Source organism: Lepisma saccharinum, chromosome 10 (genome assembly GCF_977018435.1).
Source record: "Lepisma saccharinum chromosome 10, izLepSacc3.1, whole genome shotgun sequence".
Lineage (NCBI taxonomy): Eukaryota > Metazoa > Arthropoda > Insecta > Zygentoma > Lepismatidae > Lepisma > Lepisma saccharinum.
Genome location: NC_139238.1, coordinates 14,008,143 through 14,028,379, shown reverse-complemented (window position 1 = coordinate 14,028,379; position 20,237 = coordinate 14,008,143). Strand labels below are relative to the sequence as shown.

At 39.9% G+C, this 20,237-nt stretch overlaps 1 protein-coding gene across 1 annotated transcript in view; it reads right to left on the bottom strand.

Annotated features, from left to right (window-relative positions):
• Window positions 1-20,237, bottom strand: part of LOC145994472 (dynein axonemal heavy chain 1-like) — a 1,132,367-nt gene that overhangs the window by 265,645 nt on the left and 846,485 nt on the right. The gene's annotated exons all lie outside the window — the stretch shown is intronic.

The window sequence follows — 20,237 nt, the reverse complement described above, 5'->3', positions numbered from 1 at the left end:
TACCTTCGCCTCATTTAACAATAAAAATCTTCGAAATCATACGTGTATGAAGGAAGGGAGGTAAATACTTGAAATGAATATCGTGATCGCACATTGCGCTAGAAACGCATCGATCGAAGCATTAAGTATATTTTCGTGGCCTTTGCCAAGAATCAGAGTTACGTTTTGATGCATTCTGTGTATAGTTTCTTGCTTTATTTCACTGGTAAATTCAGGTGAACTTTACATTCCTGTCACTAGATTTCACTATAAACCTAATGACCTATAATTATCCTAAACAAGTAAAAGTACTTACCAAGATTAATGTTTCGTTCCTAATTCGCTAAAACTCTTTCAAGAGCTCAAAATAAACAATTTGCCCATTGTCAGGAATAACACTGCTAAAAAAACGTGGTCTGATATTTGACGAAATTTTTGATTGGACAGAACATGTAAAGACGCAATGTAGGAAAGCTTATGGAACACTTAGGAATCTGAATCGTTTCCGTGACTTCCTCCCTGCGGAATGCAAGCTAAGACTCATCCAAGCATTAATCTACCCATTGATCGACTATTGTGATAATGTTTACGGCCCTCAACTTTGGCAAAAGCTCAGTAAAAAAAATACAAATGGTGCAAAATGCGTGATTCCGATATATTTTTCAAGCAAAATGATCGGATCACATTCTTCCATTCTTAAATAATAATCAGGTTCTTACCATGGCAAACAGAAGGGAGTTGCACTATCTCTGTTTTATCCGCCGCATGCCGACAGAAGGTAAACCGCGGTACCTGTTCGGAAAAATGCATTCCCGTAGGGAAATCCATAAGTGTGTTACCCGCAAGCGGAACAATTTCGATTTATCCTCATTCTAGCACGGTCTACAAATCATCTTTCTCCTTTTCGGTTCCCAAAGCATGGAATGCATTGCCTGCGAACATCGCAAGTATAAACAACCCATTTAACTTCAAAGGTATAGTAAAAGATCTGCTGTTAATGGAACAATAGCAGAGTCAGTGCACATATTGAAGGTATCAAGTCACTCACTACACAGTATTGTATTATTATTGTAGTTACACTTTTTTTGTATGCAATTAATTTCTGTGTATTTTTTCCTTTTTCTTGTATCTGTGTATTATTTTACATTTGGCTTACTGCTCCATACGCAGTTTACGTCATCTTATAGGCTATGTATAATCATATTGACAAGGGTTAGGTGGCAGAGCAGCTCTTGGCTGAACCTCGCCAGCTTAATAAAGAAAATTTATTATTATTATTATTATTAAAAAAATAAAGTTTCAAGATTTTATTTTAAAAATTAATATGAAACCTATGAGTGACATAAGGAGTGGGCTTTACAGGAAACTCTCAAACGGCAACCTCACTTTCACGTTGCACACCCTGGAAATCAGTGTTGCAAACTAACTAGGCTCTGGTGTCCGGAATTGCAGAGGGTACAATCCACTATGAAGTTTGTGTTGGCCGGTGCACACGCTACGTCCAGTGTTGCCACAATATGAGGGCACAATTTCCCTTTATAAGGGGCAAAATTTCCCTTTTTGGACCAATTTTTCCCTTCACCTAAGCAAAGCATACAATAATAATAATAAGTATTATTAGTGGTAGTAGCAGTAGCTGTAATTATTATTATTATTAGTGGTGGTGGAAGCAGTAGTAGTAGTATTTCCGTTGGTCCATATCAGTGTGAAAAAATGTTAAATTTTTCACATACATACACTTTCATCGCTTCCTGACCAGATGTGCTAGTTCTGGATCCTGGTCAGGAATCCATTTAATCGTTAATCTTCATCGTTACTATTATCCGAAGGTGCAGAAAAGCGATGTACTTAAACGAAATATAAATAGATACAGGCTATATTCACGGAAGCAGAAAAAAGAACAGAAAAAATGAAAATGTGAATATGAAAGTGGAACTTAACATTAACTGTAATAATATAGTCAAATGTCTTAAAATTTCCCTGAAATCGTGGTATTTTTCATCGAAATTCATTTTTCCCTTTTGGCTAAAATTTCGGTCCGAATATCCCTGCAAAAGGAAAATTTCCCTTCATGTGGCAACACTGGCTACGTCTTAACGTACGTCTTGCTTGCGCATGCACGAACTGTGCATGCAAGACGTAGCGTGTGGACAGGAATTTTAGAACTGCCCACATGAGGAAATTGTGAACCAAAGACTGAGCCCATGAGCATAGATGTCTGCGCAAATCTCAAACATCTGCGCAAACAATTCTGTGCGTGTGGACGCTCCTCTCAGTCTATTGTGCACCTGTCGCTCAGTTTCCCCTCGACCCTAGTGCTGGAACACTATTAATGAAATTCGAAAAGGTTGCTCTCTTTTCTTCTTGATAAATTAGTTTTTGTACAGCGATTAAAAATCTTCGCAGTGTTCACGCGAGTTTTTAGCGGAGTTCATTGAACTCTACAAGAGCTTTCTGTGTTTGTAGCAACTAAACTCAAAGAACTAAAATGAACAGGGCAAGTAGAATCAGGCGTATGAAAGCTTATTACAATAAATACAGAGGTTGACGCTTCAGCGAACAGTACAGTAGTAAGGAAAATCATTTCTATGAGGACTGTTTATAAGTCAATGTTACGGTATTTTCATTTATTTGGATTTTTGACTGATCAAGAAACTACGAGAGAGGACGAATTAGTTTCTGCCTTTCCAGGCTAATCGCAACGATAAGATTGAATGTTGATTCTATTGAACCGGTGACACTCTGTCGCAATGTAATGAAGGGGCCTCGAGTTCAGTCTCGGGATAGGGGAACATTAAAAAGTGGTTCGAATTCCACTTTGAATTATAGATCAAGCCCGGATTAGTCTATATTAGTGTCTGTGCCGCAGTGGTTCCCACATCGCGCAGTGACGCCAGAGGTCCCAGGTTTGAATCCCGATCTCGGCATGGGTGTCTGTGTGTCTATCATACCTAGGTACATTACCCATCCCCTATCTTTGTAATTAGCCGAAAATAGCGGGAAAGCGAAGTAAAATAACCCAAACAACAAGGTGTAACAAGGTGGTACTTTTTTCAACCCCGCAGGAAGTGTGCTTTAATAACTTATCTTACCAATATCCATGGAAATACTGTCAGTGTAATGCTCTAGAAAGCCAGATGTCCCAGGTTCGAACCATAGTCACGTGCGTGTATATCACCGTGTTTGTCCCATCATCATTTAATCACTTCGCCATCCATTATCATCGTCGCGAATAATCCAAGAAGTAAAAGAGCGACATGAAGTAATGAAAATTTATAATGGAAATATTTTAAGCAAGCTGAATTATAAATACATTTTTCACAAGAGAATCAAGAAAGGGTATTTATGTTAACTTTTGATTTTTGAACATTGTAAAGTATTCTATGGAATTAGGAAAACTAATCTTAGTGAACTATTGGAATAGTATTTTAGGTAGCGCTAATATAATATTATACGTTCACAATGGAGGTTTATTTATTCACATATTTATAAGAGGACATATGTGATAAGTAAGTAAGCACAATATTTCTCACCACGAAATTCACGAAGTAACGTCACGTGAGAAAATTGGTGCATTTTCAGTAGCCAATGCCTGTACCATCCTGAACATCTCGTGCTCTAAAGACGTTTAATTTGCCCTCTTTTTGCAAGACAAACTGCGAAAATGGACCACAGTAGCACTTCCTCCATGATGGACTGCGCGTAACTGAGTAGACGCACCAGAACTGCAACATCTTTTAACGTTCAGTTTTGAACTGCGCAAGCAAGACGTACATCAACACGTAGCGTGTGGACCGGTATGTCTTCTCCATGTGTCCATCCACCAATTTCGCCTCGTCAACATTCCTACTATTGGTCGCGATTAGGCTTGTTGACAAATATTTGTTACCAAAATTTGCTGTGCAAACTAAAATGACAAATTTAAGAACTATTTCTAACGGCCATGGTGATTGAGAAACACTGCTCTAAGCAAACAGTTTTTAAAAATAATTTGATAAAACTTAAGATCTGGGGCCCACTTGGGCTCCCGCTTAGCATTAGGAAAGTTAATTCAAGATTTGGTAACACTGGTCCTTGCATTTCATTCAGACTAGCCTGGCGTGGTGACTCGAAGACTGGGGCGAATGTCCCAGATTCCGCCCCAGGGATTTGCCAAGTGTACACATATTTATTGTTGCTCATCTTATTCATTCCATCCCCTTTCGCCAATAAGCGTCCTGTACACTTTTAGGTCCAAGGGTAGTTATCGGACTTCAGACATTGTTTCCTCTATCTTCTTTCATATCTTTTCCACATACTCTTCCGATTGAACTCTTGTTTGTCCTCTCCCTCTCTTGCCTTCTGGTCTGGCCTCCATCGCCTGTCTAGGCTTGCGATTCTCCTCCATTCTTGTAACGTGTCTACTCAGGAATAAGTAAGAAGAACAGGGCTGAGGAAGGAGTAGCAGTTATTTTAGAAGCAAATTATAGAGCAAGAGTGATAGGCTGGGAATCAGTGAGCTCCAGAATAATAAGAGTAAATTTAGGTCTGGAAGAAACAGTAGTACTTATACAAGTACGAGGGTTAAGTCATAAGTCATGGCAACTATTGTTTTTCCTCGCAAACAGGGGACAACACGAAAAATCTAAGATGTGCGTTTCAAAGTGTATGGAATATACCTTCGAATGAAGCCACCAGATAAAGTCTGGATGCAGGAGACTGTCGTAGAGAAGAGTCAGAACACAGGATATTGGACAACAGTGTTTTATTATGAGGCAGATCGGCCGTTGACACTCTGCCCCGTTTGAAGGCCTCCACCAACCTCGCCACTGTTCGATAGGGCATGGCATGCACACCCAGAGCTTCTCGTAGCTCTGCATGGCATTCCCGTGCATTTCTGCCGCGGAGAACTGTTATTTTAACGTACGAACGTTGCTCCTGCTTGGAGAAAGTATATTAGAAATAAGAAAATAAGTGGAACGAATTTTTGCTCATGAATGTATTCGTGCTCCTGTGTTACCGTAGCGGCAAAATGTTTCGAGTTAAAAAAAGGTGCAGTCTCTTAATGTTCCTTCTAAATTATTAATAGTCGTCCTGAATCTCTGGAAGCGCTTAGCTTTGAAAGAGAGAACGTTTATCGATGTTTGTACTGCCACAACAGATAATGGAAAACTTGCTGTTGTACTCGGAAAGAACAAATGTTTGTTTCAGAGGAGGCTCGAAAACCTTTCCATGTAACGACCGAGTTGAAAGGTGCGATACAAAATGCGTCATCCACCTGTCAGTCACCTTACATGTTCATAATTGTCAGTTCCACGCCCGGTTTTGTCCTCTTCAATTAAGAGAGTTGGGAGTGTACGAGCTGCATCCTCTCTCTCTCTCTCTCTCTGACACACACACACACACACACACACACACTATCTCTCTCATACATCGACATACGCACTCCCTACCTTGAAAAAATGCTCTACAAAGACATTTCATCCTGTCTGCAACGGATGGTATTTAGCAAACAACTTCTCCCACAATTCATTTCACCATATTTCCAGCAAACATATCCTGCGTTGAAAACATGCCGGTTAAGCATACTTCTTCACTGAAGTGATTCAAGTATGATTATCGTGATCATATGAGGAATGTGTACCTGCAGAAACCGTGAAAAGCGTGTAAAGTGGAGAAATGCAAATTTTCTCGCTATAATAAGGTTTCTCATACGATTTCCTTAACACAAGCGAATCTGTTTGACGAAAATTTTCCCCAGAGTGCACTGCGGGGTGACGTCAAGTTGAATATCATCCATTAAATATAAATAGCAACTGGGAGACATCGTTCTCTTGCGTCTCCTGAGTGGAACCTGTTCGGATGAATGACTCTCTCCACTGTTCCATGGCAGAAAGCATCTACCCAAGCATGGGAGATTCCTGCGCATGAGCGCCTGGGTTCGGACAGGGTTGAAAACCGTCATTGATAGATACAATATGCGTCAAATGTAAGGTTATTTCTTTAATTATAGGGACGTTTAGTTTTCAACGAGTATTTGCGTAGAACGCTTTTATTAGTATTACGAGGGTTACTATTTATATTTTGAGCCTTGGCAACACTGATTGAAGTTAGGCGCGATTTTACGTTTGCACGGAATCGTCTGGCATTATTGACCATAACGTACTTCAAATGTTTTGTCAATAGCTTCATTTGTGTTGTTTATGTTGCCTTGGAGATTGCGCGACAACAATAAAATGGAATTAACTCGTGAACATTTTCGTGCGATGATTTTGTACGATTTTCGACGTGGATTTTCAAGGCAAGAGTGCATCGATCAACTTACTTCCACATTTGGCGATGAAGCCCCATCCTTTGCCACTGTGAAACGCTGGTATAACGAATTTAATCGTGGCCGCCATTCGCTCACCGACGAGATTCGCGAAGGTCGTCCAAAATCAGTTGTTGTTCAAGAAAACATTGATGCTGTGCAAAACCTAATACTGCAAGATCGTCATATGACATACTGTGAGATTGAGGCAACCATGGGCATTAGTTCCACCAGCATATATAAATTATTACATGATCATTTAGCTGTGAGAAAGGTATGTTCTCGTTGGATCCCACACAATTTGACAAAAACTCAAAAAGATGCTCGCGTCAATTGGTGCAAACAAATGCTCAATAAATACAATCGTGGTGCTTCAAAAGACGTATATAAGATTGTAACAGGTGACGAATCGTGGATATATGCATATGAGCCGGAACGTAAACAGCAGTCGACTGTATGGGTGTTTCAAGATGAACCCAATCCAACAAAAGTTGTTCGCGCTCGAAGCACATCGAAACAAATGGTCGCCTGTTTTTTCGGGAAAACTGGTCATGTGGCAACTGTGCCTTTAGAGGAACGTAGAACGGTCAACTCTGAATGGTACACAACACAACAATTTGTTTGCCAGAGGTCTTCGGTCAAATACGGAAAACAAACAAACGCCGTCGGATCATTCTTCATCAAGACAATGCCAACTGTCACACATCTCGTCTAACAACCGACTTTATGAACAGTCAAAAAATCGAATTGATTGGTCATCCGCCGTACAGTCCTGATTTGGCACCCAATGACTTCTTCTTGTTCCCGAATGTCAAGAATAAATTGCGTGGACAACGATTTTCGTCGGCGGAAGACGCCGTTGATGCGCTCAAAAACCTTATTATGGAGGTGTCTCAAGAAGATTGGAAAAACTGCTTTGACAAATGGTTCGAAGGAATGCAAAAGTGTATTGACCATAAAGGAGAATACTTCGAAAAACAATAAATCAGTTTTCAATGCCAAATTCCTGTTTTTTCATTGTTAGGCTCAAAATATAAATAGTGACCCTCCTACGATGAAAATATCCATACTGTCATTTACGTAGTGAGTGCCGACAGCAGTAATCGTTCGCCAACGTTCTGGCGAGAATTATATTGCAGTGTATCCAACCGTGCACATCTGTTAATAACGTAATTACACACACCGTTCTAGGTCGCACAGTAGGTGGTTCGTTCGCACGCAGTCTCGTCTGTTTCGAAAGGTTTCCACATAATGAAACACCTGTCTTTGAGGGGACATTCATTTTTCTGCGCAACTTCGCTTAAAAAAATTAAAAAATCTTTAAGCGTAACAAACAACGTTACCATTCGTAAAAAACAAAAAAAAATACCTGATGAAATGTACTTTCCAACACCAGATGGCACCGCCTAACATAATTAATTTAGGAGTCACTGGGGGAAAGAAGAGGGGCCAGTTTGGTACCGGTGAGATCATAAGTCATGTTCTAACATGAACAGCATGCACTTCTCTTTCGATTGATTAATGTTGTTCTGGAAACTACATTCTTCATTATATTTGAAAATCTCTCTTAGTTCTCTAAAAATAAAAATATTTTCAAAATGTAAAATGTTTCGAGAGAGGAGAAGTATTTATCCAAATAGATCACGCCTATCCAGGGGCATTTATAATCCCGTGGGGTTTTTAGAAGGGAATATATGACTACCGGTGATGACTACGGATTCGTCACAGATCAGTCCAGTTTCAGTTGGCAAAATGATTCCCGTCGCACATTAATCTGGATTACGATATAATCCAAGAAATATAGTGAAAAGGGATCAGTTTGGTGAAGGTGGAATACTGGTATGGAAACACATCATTCTCAATGGACGTACGGAGCTGCACGTATCTGCTGGAGGCAGGCCCGTACCCAGGGTAAGGGGCAATGGGGGCCATGCCCACCCCTCGAACTCTGATTTTATAAATGTAAACCTATAAATATCTACGAAAATAACATCGATGATTTTTCAAATTTGTAAACATTTCAATTTTGTCCTTGCATAAATTAATGTGTTTGTTGTGTAGAGAGGCAGTCTCCAGAAGTCCAGAAGTCTGCAGTCTCTGGGAGTTTTATTTCATGACCATTGATGCGAGGCTATCAGACGTCCCGATTTAATCAAGACAGTCCATTCTTTTTAATTCCTGTCCCGACTTCTTATAAAATTGCAGTCGTGTTGCAAAAATATATTTTTTTTTTGTTAACTCACATTTAGACATGTTCTTTTTTAAAAAATCATTGCTAATACGCAACATTTAATTGACAAATATATATTATTGTCTAAATATAGAATTATCATTGCTGTTCAGTGGTGCTGGTGTAAGAAAAAATAAATTTGAAAACAAGTGTTAATTTGCGGAACCGGTAGCATTCAAATTATTATGAAAACTGAATGCAAAGAAAATGCATCAAGCTACACGCCGTGTGACCGTCTTTGTGTCTGGAAGTGACACAAAGAATTAAATAATGTCACGTGCCAATTTCGATGAGACAATGAAAGTTTCAAGGAGGAATGATTTCTCGGAATCGACGAGAGATGGCAGCACGCTATATAAAGAGGAGCAAAGGAAATTATAAAAAACTTAGAGCGGAAAAGAAACAGTACTATATTATAGTAAATTGAGAAATATATAAAAGAAGAGTTCAAATACTATAAAAGAAATAAATATAATGTTGTATATAGTAAATTAAAATAATTAAGAATATGTCCGCATATGAAACGTTTAGGAAAGTTATTAAGTAAGCGAACGAATTCAGAAATTATCTATTTTTATTTTTCTGACGAGGAGAACATCGTCAGTGTTTTGGTTGTTTGTCCCCGGTGGCGCTGTTGTCAAATTAGACGCCCCGAAGCACTTTACGGTTGCGCTCCTTTTTAGTCGCACTGGGCCAGGCAGCGCTTGTTATTAGCGATCCTTACACAGGAGGTGGCGCTAGTGTCAGTTTAGTCGATACTACTCCTTTATATAAGTATAGCTTGGTTGCTGGATAATGCCAAAGAAGCGGGGGAAGCGAGCACAAAGAAGCGGGGAAAGGAAAGAAAACATATATAAGGCATAAAGAAAAGGAAGCTAGACGAAGCAATTGGACTTCTTGTATATAGAAGAAATAATAAAAGAAGAAGAAGCCTTTTAAAAAGAAGAAGAAGCCTTTTTAAAGAAGAAGAAGCCTTTTGATGTTAAAAAGAAGAAGAAGCCTTTTTAAAGAAGAAGAAGCCTTTTGATGATAAAAGAAGAAGATGCCTTTTTGATAATCAAAGAAGAAGAAGCTTTTTGATGATAAAAGAAGAAGAAGCCTTTAAAAAAGAAGAAGAAGATTTTTGATAAAAGAAGAAGCCTTTTAAAAGAAGAAGGAGCCTTTTTGATGATAAAAGAAGAAGATGCCTTTTCGATAATCAAAGAAGAAGAAGCTTTTTGATGATAAAAGAAGAAGAAGCCTTTTCGATAATCAAGGAAGAAGAAGCCGTTTTCCTATAGAAGAAATAGATACAAGAAAAGAATACCTTTTCGATTATATATATATTTATATATTTTTTTCTCTGTATTTTGTATTGTTATCATAATATAGATCCGCATTTTACTATATCCTCTTGGCTATAAAACGCTTTTTTATTTGGAATTCTCGAATAAAGAACCTATCCCCCTGAGATTAAGATATCTGCAGCCGTGGTAAATAACATTTAAGTACGTACCCACGAGGGGCGTAGCAATAAGATGTAACACCTATCCCAGGAACATTCTCTCTCTCTCTCTCTCACACACACACGCACGCACACTCACACACACACACACACACACACACACAAAAAATCCTGTGTACGGACCTGGCTGGAGGTACTCTTACTGCCCAGAGGCATAGAAACGAGGTACTCCATCAACATGTGTGCGAATTTTTAAGAGGCGCAGTCGGCCCAGAATTCATCTTCAAGGATGATAAGATCGCATCGAAGCAAACTAGTGGATGCCTTTCTTGAAGGTGAAGAAATCCACAGCATGAACTGGCCACAGAGGCACCCAGACATAAATCCTGTAGTGTCTTAAGGAGACGAATTAGCCCGCGATCCACCACCAAAGACATTTCCAGAGCTCCGCACTGCTCTTCGTGGGGAATGCAACCGCACGTAGAGCTCTTGAACCACCTTGCAAGGTTGTGTAGCTGTTAGGGGCAACTTTACCCAATACAAACCTCTTTTTTTCGTTAAGGAAGTGATGATATATTTTCTTATTTTTTGCATGTCTGTCTTTGCACTGAGAAACAATTGTTAAGTTCATGCATTCTACTCTATTGTACACCAGATAAGGCTTTGATTATTTTTCACCATGTTCTACGCAGTTCTGACATTTCATTAATTAAACATTTTCTTATATCTTAGTGATGCTTAACTTTTGGGACACTACTGTAGTTATAAGAATTGTAATAATATTTTACACTCTTTGATTATTAACAGAAAATGCCTCTAGAAAAATCTGATAAACGAACTCTAAATCAGGATATGGACAGTGTTTTATGTGCACAACCTCCATGGCGGCCATCTTGGATTTTGAACGTCATGTATGGACTTTGAAACATTTTCCCGCAAAACACCTGTAGTAATACATGATTGCATGCCTAAAAATGAAAACATCCTCTATACACATGTCTTCCCTTCGTGCAAAAAATCCGACGAACTTACTAATGGTCAAAATGACTCCTAAAGGAGTTAAGGAGATATGGTCGTCTTTGTTAATGTCTGCAGAGGCAGCCATCTTGGATGTATGACGTCACACAGCTCATTCCCAACAATAGTAGACAAACAAACTATCATAGGAGTCATTCCATGCCAAATCGGCACAGATATGTGCAATTTTCAACCTGACCATATCCGGTTTTCATGAAATTTGGGGAGTTCAAACTATGCATGGAACTTAATAACTATGAAAATTTTTAGTTTCGTTTGTCTTGTAATTGTTAAATTATTCAAGGTCAAAGTTAGCAGAAATCGCCCTTTTTGAGCCCGCTTTGCTATACTAAATGTGCTGTAACTCCACCCCTATTTCGCCTAAAAAGCTCAAATAAATCTTATTGTACAGGGAATTGAACAAGCTTTTCAGTGATATATAATATATAACAAACATACATTTGGATAAAAATATAAATTTGTCCTTTGACCTTAAATATCTCAAAACATGTCATCACCAAAATTTGTGAAAAAAAATATTTAGTCTCTCATGCCATACTCTAAAACATATCAAAAATCATTCTGGGACTGCAATGGGATCAGAAGATACAAAATAATATGTGTAACTGTGTGACTGATAAAAGCCTCATTACATGAACTATGACGAGTCAAAAGTACCTTAACACCCCCTACAAAATGTAAAGGAGTTATCCTGGTCATGAAAGAAATACGTTAGGTGTAGGAAGATCCCTAGCTGGTGAGCACACTCGTTGACGTCTCTCACACTCACATAGAACATTTGGTAATGTAGCATGTGCAACAACATCGAAAGCAGCAACTATGCCTTCTCTCAAATGGTCAATATCAGGGACTTTTAGTGCATGCACCATTCTCTTCAAATGTTTCTGAATGTAAAAGTCCTCCTAAGATGTTAGATCTGGGGAGTGTGCAGGCATTTTAATAGATCCCTAATGCCCAACAATCTACCTAGAAATTTACCATGAAGAAATTGCCACAATGTCCACATAGTGTGGTCACACACTGTCCTGTTTCAAAACTCTGGAAAAGTGCCATATCCCGTAAGCAAGGATGAAAATCCTGTTCACTTAACAAATCCAAGAAGTCCTCACCATTTAAGGTTCCGTTGCTGAATATGGATCAACAAATCCCGTTCTCCATACACTATACCACATTTTTAGCTTATTAGCAACAACCATTCGGCTGGGATCTGTCTACTGTAGATTATCACAGGTTTTGCATATTCCTTTTGTTAACTTCACCGTGAACATAAAAATTAGCCTCGTTACTGAAGAATTTTTCATTCCAAAGGAAGTGTCACGTAATTGTTTGAGATACTTTTCCCAATATTCTTCACTATTCAACTATTTGGTGAATGTCGCTGATAAAAATCATATGCAATGGTCCGTATACTTCTTTCTCTCCGAAGATGTCAGCGTGATCTCGATGAGTTCCTAACACGTTAGGAGCATTCTAATGCTTTGTTTTTAACACCTCGAAAAGGAGAAAATGGTTACAAGCATGCGTAATAACATTTTGTTGGTTAAATATTTGTTGGAAAAACCTTTGCCGCTTCATTTCTCGTGAGATTCTAGACTGATTCGATATATCACATCACCCCCTTTCCTTTGAATTTTTTGCGTTGAATTCAAAATGGTGGTCAACAATATGCCGGACCTGCGCTTGGCACACCCAGCTAGGGATCTTCCTACACTTAACGTATTTCTTTCATGACCAGGATAACTCCTTTACATTTTGTAGGGGGTGTTAAGGTACTTTTGACTCGTCATAGTTCATGTAATGAGGCTTTTATCAGTCACACAGTTACACATATTATTTTGTATCTTCTGATCCCATTGCAATCCCAGAATGATTTTTTGATATGTTTTAGAGTATGGCATGAGAGAACAAATATATTTTTTTCACGATTTTTGGAGATGACATGTTTTGAGATATTCAAGGTCAAAAGTCAAGGTCACGTGACAAGATTATATTTTTATCCAAAGATAGGCTTGTTATATATCACTGGAAAGCTTGTTCAAATCCCTGTACAATAAGCTTTATTTAAGCTTTTTAGGTGAAATAGGGGTGGAGTTACAGCACATTTAGTATAGCTAAGCGGGCTCAAAAAGGGCAATTTCTGCTAACTTTGACCTTGAATAATTTAACAATTACAAGACAAACTAAACTAAAAATTTTCATAGTTATTAAGTTCCATGCATATTTTGAACTTCCCAAATTTCATGAAAATCGGAGATGGTCAGGTTGTGGGCTGTGTTGATTTTATATGGAATGACTCATAGGCAGAATGTTTTCCCCTTTATATGCCAGAATGTCAAGTAAAGTGCAAAATACGCTTAGAATCCTTGCAGAAAAGGACACGAAATACTTTTACTGGATATATCTTCATAACAGTTCAAGATATGAATAAATCTGTAAGAATATTTTTGTTCCTTTTTCAATTCTAAACAAACAATGTACCTATCTATGCACTCTTAAAGGAGTTATGATCGATTTCGTTTGTTAGTGCACGAAGCGGCAGCCATCTAGGATTTATGACGTCACACAGGTCATATGTCACAATTGCGGGCAAAACATCTGGTAGTACATGATTGTGTACCACAGTAGCAACGTATCACCGACAGTCAGAGGCGCATCCACGAATTTTTGTCTGGATAAATGTACCAATAAAAATAAAATAATAATTTTGTTTTATTATTATTATTATTATTATTATTATTAGCAGTAGTAGTAGTATCAAAGACGTTATTATCCCCGTAAATTACGCAAAAAAGAGGTGGAAGTCTGTGCTAAAGCATTTGAATTCGAACAAACGATTGAATTAATATTTCAAGACTTTCAATTTCACATTAATAGTGGAAAACAAGCACACAAAATATTTTTGAAAGACAGAAAATGCTTGACAGTTCCGAATATAATAATTTTTTTAACGTAACATGTATAACGTTCATGCTCGATATAAGTTTCACAAATATGCAACATGGAGCGACGTACAATAAGAAAATTCATATTCAGCATGATAACACTAAATTGTGTACGTATTCAAAGTTTCTTTAATACATGTACATACAACATATATTATTTAAATACATTACAAAATCAATTCATCCATCTCATAATAAACCAAAAGCAAAAATTACATAAATTGTCTCTCAAAATGTGCACGCTCCCTTTCCTCAAAACACGTGTTCATGCATTGAATACAAAATTAAGAGAAGTGTCACTTCTCTTCCTGGTAATTTACAATGCATTACAGAAAACAATCATATATTGCGAGCGAAGCGAACAAGAAAATGTATAGATCCAATTTCTTGGCAGCCTGAAATCAACACTGATTTAATAGAGTGCAAATAATTTCAAGGGGCGTCATGGCATTACAACTTTTTTCATTAGATCGTTCGGCGCAGATAGCTACTGCTCTGAACTTTATAAGACTAAGCAGAACACGGATTGCGAGAGAGGCGAGGCGAGCAAGAAAATTTTACGAAACGTACTTTTATTTGCATAATATTTTAAATTGGAGGCGGTAATTCCTCCCCCCCCCGAAGGTACCCTTAGCCATCAATGTATGCCCCCCTTGCCCCTTACAACTTATTTCCGTCCAAGTTTGGGGGGTAACGCCCCTGCCCCCCTGTGGTTGCGCCACTGCCGGTGTAACGGGGAATTTGGACTCCGTAGAAAAGTGACTGTACAGTCAATTTTCTACGGAGAAAAATGACTGTACAGTCACTTTTCTACGGAGAAAAATGACTGCCCCTTCCAGTTCCCGTCAATTAAGAAAGGGGTAAAATATCTCCGTAGAAAAATGACTGCCTCTCAATTCTCACTTAAAAAGGGGGTACAAATTCACCGTAGAAATGTGACTGCCCCCTTAAATCCTGCTTATATTACAAGGGGGTATAATTTCCCCGTAGAAAAGTGACTGCCCCTTAAATCCTGCTTATATTAGGAGGGGGTACAGATTCCCCGTAGAAAAGTGACTGCCTCTTAAATCCTGCTTATATTAGGAGGGGGTACAGATTCCCAGTAGAAAAGTGACGGCCCCTTAAATCCTGCTTATATTAGGAGGGGGTATAATTTACCCGTAGAAAAGTGACTGCCCCCTTTAAATCCTGTTTATATTAGGAGGGGGTACAGATTCCCCGTAGAAAAGTGACTCCCCCCTTATATCCTGCTTATATTAGGAGGGGGTATAATTTACCCGTAGAAAAGTGACTGCCCTTTAAATCCTGTTTATATTAGGAGGGGGTGTAATTTACCCGTAGAAAAGTGACTGCCCTTTAAATCCTGTTTATATTAGGAGGGGGTATAATTTACCCGTAGAAAAGTGACTGCCCTTTAAATCCTGTTTATATTAGGAGGGGGTGTAATTTACCCGTAGAAAAGTGACTGCCCCCTTTAAATCCTGTTTATATTAGGAGGGGGTACAGATTCCCCGAAGAAAAGTGACTGCCGCTTAAATCCTGCTTATATTAGGAGGGGGTACAGATTCCCTGTAGAAAAGTGACTGCCCTTTAAATCCTGTTTATATTAGGAGGGGGTGTAATTTACCCGTAGAAAAGTGACTGCCCCCTTTAAATCCTGTTTATATTAGGAGGGGGTACAGCTTCCCCGTAGAAAAGTGACTGCCCTTTAAATCCTGTTTATATTAGGAGGGGGTGTAATTTACCCGTAGAAAAGTGACTGCCCCCTTTAAATCCTGTTTATATTAGGAGGGGGTACAGATTCCCCGTAGAAAAGTGACTCCCCCCTTAAATCCTGCTTATATTAGGAGGGGGTATAATTTACCGGTAGAAAAGTGACTGCCCTTTAAATCCTGTTTATATTAGGAGGGGGTACAGATTCCCCGTAGAAAAGTGACTGCCCTTTAAATCCTGTTTATATTAGGAGGGGGTGTAATTTACCCGTAGAAAAGTGACTGCCCTTTAAATCCTGTTTATATTAGGAGGGGGTATAATTTACCCGTAGAAAAGTGACTGCCCTTTAAATCCTGTTTATATTAGGAGGGGGTGTAATTTACCCGTAGAAAAGTGACTGCCCTTTAAATCCTGTTTATATTAGGAGGGGGTATGATTTACCCGTAGAAAAGTGACTGCCCCTTAAATCCTGCTTATATTAGGAGGGGGTATAATTTACCCGTAGAAAAGTGACTGCCCCTTAAATCCTGCTTATATTAGGAGGGGGTACAGATTCCCCGTAGAAAAGTGACTCCCCCCTTACATCCTGCTTATATTAGGAGGGGGTATGATTTACCCGTAGAAAAGTGACTGCCCCCTTAAATCCTGCTTATATTAGGAGGGGGTGTAATTTCCCCGTAGAAAAGTGACTGCCCCCTTTAAATCCTGTTATATTAGGATGGGGTACAGATTCCCCGTAGAAAAGTGACTGCCCCTTAAATCCTGCTTATAGTAGGAGGGGGTATAATTTCCCCGTAGAAAAGTGACTGCCCCCTTTAAATCCTGTTTATATTAGGAGGGGGAACAGATTCCCCGTAGAAAAGTGACTGCCCCTTAAATCCTGCTTATATTAGGAGGGGGTATAATTTCCCCGGAGAAAAGTGACTGCCCCCTTTAAATCCTGTTTATATTAGGAGGGGGTACAGATTCCCCGTAGAAAAGTGACTGCCCCCTTAAATCCTGCTTATATTAGGAGGGGGTATAATTTCCCCGTAGAAAAGTGACTGCCCCCTTTAAATCCTGTTTATATTAGGATGGGGTACAGATTCCCCGTAGAAAAGTGACTGCCCCTTAAATCCTGCTTATATTAGGAGGGGGTACAGATTCCCCGTAGAAAAGTGACTGCCCCTTAAATCCTGCTTATATTAGGAGGGTGTACAAATTTTCTGTAGAAAAGTGACTGCCCCCTTAAATCCTGCTTATATTAGGAGGGGGTACAGATTCCCCGTAGAAAAGTGAATGCCCCTTAAATCCTGCTTATATTAGGATGGGGTACAGATTCACCGTAGAAAAGTGACTGCCCCTTAAATCCTGCTTATATTAGGAGGGGGTACAGATTCCCCGTAGAAAAGTGAGTTCCCCTTAAATCCTGCTTATATTAGGAGGGGGTATAATTTCCCCGTAGAAAAGTGACTGCCCCCTTAAATCCTGCTTATATTAGGAGGGGGTACAATTTCCCCGTAGAAAAGTGACTGCCCCCTTTAAATCCTGTTTATATTAGGATGGGGTACAGATTCACCGTAGAAAAGTGACTGCCCCTTAAATCCTGCTTATATTAGGAGGGGGTACCGATTCCCCGTAGAAAAGTGGCTTCCCCTTAAATCCTGCTTATATTAGGAGGGGTTATAATTTCCCCGTAGAAAAGTGACTGCCCCCTTAAATCCTGCTTATATTAGGAAGGGGTACAATTTCCCCGTAGAAAAGTGACTGCCCCCTTTAAATCCTGTTTATATTAGGATGGGGCACAGATTCCCCGTAGAAAAGTGACTGCACCTTAAATCCTGCTTATATTAGGAGGGGGTATAATTTCCCCGTAGAAAAGTGACTGCCCCCTTAAATCCAGCTTATATTAGGAGGGGGTACAATTTCCACGTAGAAAAGTGACTGCCTCCTTAAATCCTGCTTATATTAGGAGGGGGTATAATTTCCCCGTAGAAAAGTGACTGCCCCCTTAAATCTTGCTTATATTAGGAGGGGGTACAGATTCCCCGTAGAAAAGTGACTGCCTCCTTAAATCCTGCTTATATTAGGAGGGGGTATAATTTCCCCGTAGAAAAGTGACTGCCCCCTTAAATCTTGCTTATATTAGGAGGGGGTACAGATTCCCCGTAGAAAAGTGACCGCCCCTTAAATCCTGCTTATTTTAGGAGGGGGTTCAGATTGCCCGTAGAAAAGTGACTGCCCCTTAAATCTTGCTTATATTAGGAGGGGGTATAATTTCCCCGTAGAAAAGTGACTGCCTCCTTAAATCCTGCTTATATTAGGAGGGGGTATAATTTCCCCGTAGAAAAGTGACTGCCCCCTTAAATCTTGCTTATATTAGGAGGGGGTACAGATTCCCCGTAGAAAAGTGACTGCCCCTTAAATCCTGCTTATATTAGGATGGGGTATAATTTCCCCGTAGAAAAGTGACTGCCCCCTTAAATCCTGCTTACATTAGGAAGGGGGTACAATTTCCCCGTAGAAAAGTGACTGCCCCCTTAAATCCTGCTTATATTAGGAGGGGGTATAATTTCCCCGTAGAAAAATGACTGCCCCCTTAAATCCTGCTTATATTAGGAGGGGGTACAATTTCCCCGTAGAAAAGTGACTGCCCCCTTAAATCCTGCTTATATTAGGAGGGGGAATAATTTCCCCGTAGAAAAGTGACTGCCCCCTTAAATCCTGCTTATATTAGGAGGGGGTATAATTTCCCCGTAGAAAAGTGACTGCCCCCTTAAATCCTGCTTATATTAGGAGGGGGTATAATTTCCCCGTAGAAAAGTGACTGCCCCCTTAAATCCAGCTTTTATTAGGAGGGGGTACAATTTCCCCGTAGAAAAGTGACTGCCTCCTTAAATCCTGCTTATATTAGGAGGGGGTATAATTTCCCCGTAGAAAAGTGACTGCCCCCTTAAATCTTGCTTATATTAGGAGGGGGTACAGATTCCCCGTAGAAAAGTGACCGCCCCTTAAATCCTGCTTATTTTAGGAGGGGGTTCAGATTGCCCGTAGAAAAGTGACTGCCCCTTAAATCTTGCTAATATTAGGAGGGGGTATAATTTCCCCGTATAAAAGTGACTGCCCCTTAAATCCTGCTTATATTAGGAGGGGGTACAGATTCCCCGTAGAAAAGTGACTGCCCCTTAAATCCTGCTTATATTAGGATGGGGTACAATTTCCCCGTAGAAAAGTGACTGCCCCTTAAATCCTGCTTACATTAGGAAGGGGGTACAATTTCCCCGTAGAAAAGTGACTGCCCCCTTAAATCCTGCTTATATTAGGAGGGGGTATAATTTCCCCGTAGAAAAGTGACTGCCCCCTTAAATCCTGCTTATATTAGGAGGGGGTACAATTTCCCCGTAGAAAAGTGACTGCCCCCTTAAATCCTGCTTATATTAGGAGGGGGTATAATTTCCCCGTAGAAAAGTGACTGCCCCCTTAAATCCTGCTTACATTAGGAAGGGGGTACAATTTCCCCGTAGAAAAGTGACTGCCCCCTTAAATCCTGCTTATATTAGGAGGGGGTATAATTTCCCCGTAGAAAAGTGACTGCCCCCTTAAATCCTGCTTACATTAGGAAGGGGGTACAATTTCCCCGTAGAAAATTGACTGCCCCCTTAAATCCTGCTTATATTAGGAGGGGGTATAATTTCCCCGTAGAAAAGTGACTGCCCCCTTAAATCCTGCTTATATTAGGAGGGGGTACAATTTCCCCGTAGAAAAGTGACTGCCCCCTTAAATCCTGTTTATATTAGGAGGGGGTATAATTTCCCCGTAGAAAAGTGACTGCCCCCTTAAATCCTGCTTATATTAGGAGGGGGTATAATTTCCCCGTAGAAAAGTGACTGCCCCCTTAAATCCTGCTTATATTAGGAGGGGGTACAGATTCCCCGTAGAAAAGTGACTGCACCTTAAATCCTGCTTATAATAGGAGGGGGTATAATTTCCCCGTAGAAAAGTGACTGCCCCCTTAAATCCTGCTTACATTAGGAAGGGGGTACAATTTCCCCGTAGAAAAGTGACTGCCCCCTTAAATCCTGCTTATATTAGGAGGGGGTATAATTTCCCCGTAGAAAAGTGACTGCCCCCTTAAATCCTGCTTATATTAGGAGGGGGTACAGATTCCCCGTAGAAAAGTGACCGCCCCTTAAATCCTGCTTATATTAGGAGGGGGTACAGATTCCCCGTAGAAAAGTGACTGCCCCCTAAATCTTGCTAATATTAGGAGGGGGTATAATTTCCCCGTAGAAAAGTGACTGCCCCCTTAAATCTTGCTTATATTAGGAGGGGGTATAATTTCCCCGTAGAAAAGTGACTGCCCCCTTAAATCCTGCTTATATTAGGAGGGGGTACAGATTCCCCGTAGAAAAGTGACCGCCCCTTAAATCCTGCTTATATTAGGAGGGGGTACAGATTCCCCGTAGAAAAGTGACTGCCCCTTAAATCTTGCTAATATTAGGAGGGGGTATAATTTCCCCGTATAAAAGTGACTGCCCCTTAAATCCTGCTTATATTAGGAGGAGGTACAGATTCCCCGTAGAAAAGTGACTGCCCCTTAAATCCTGCTTATATTAGGAGGGG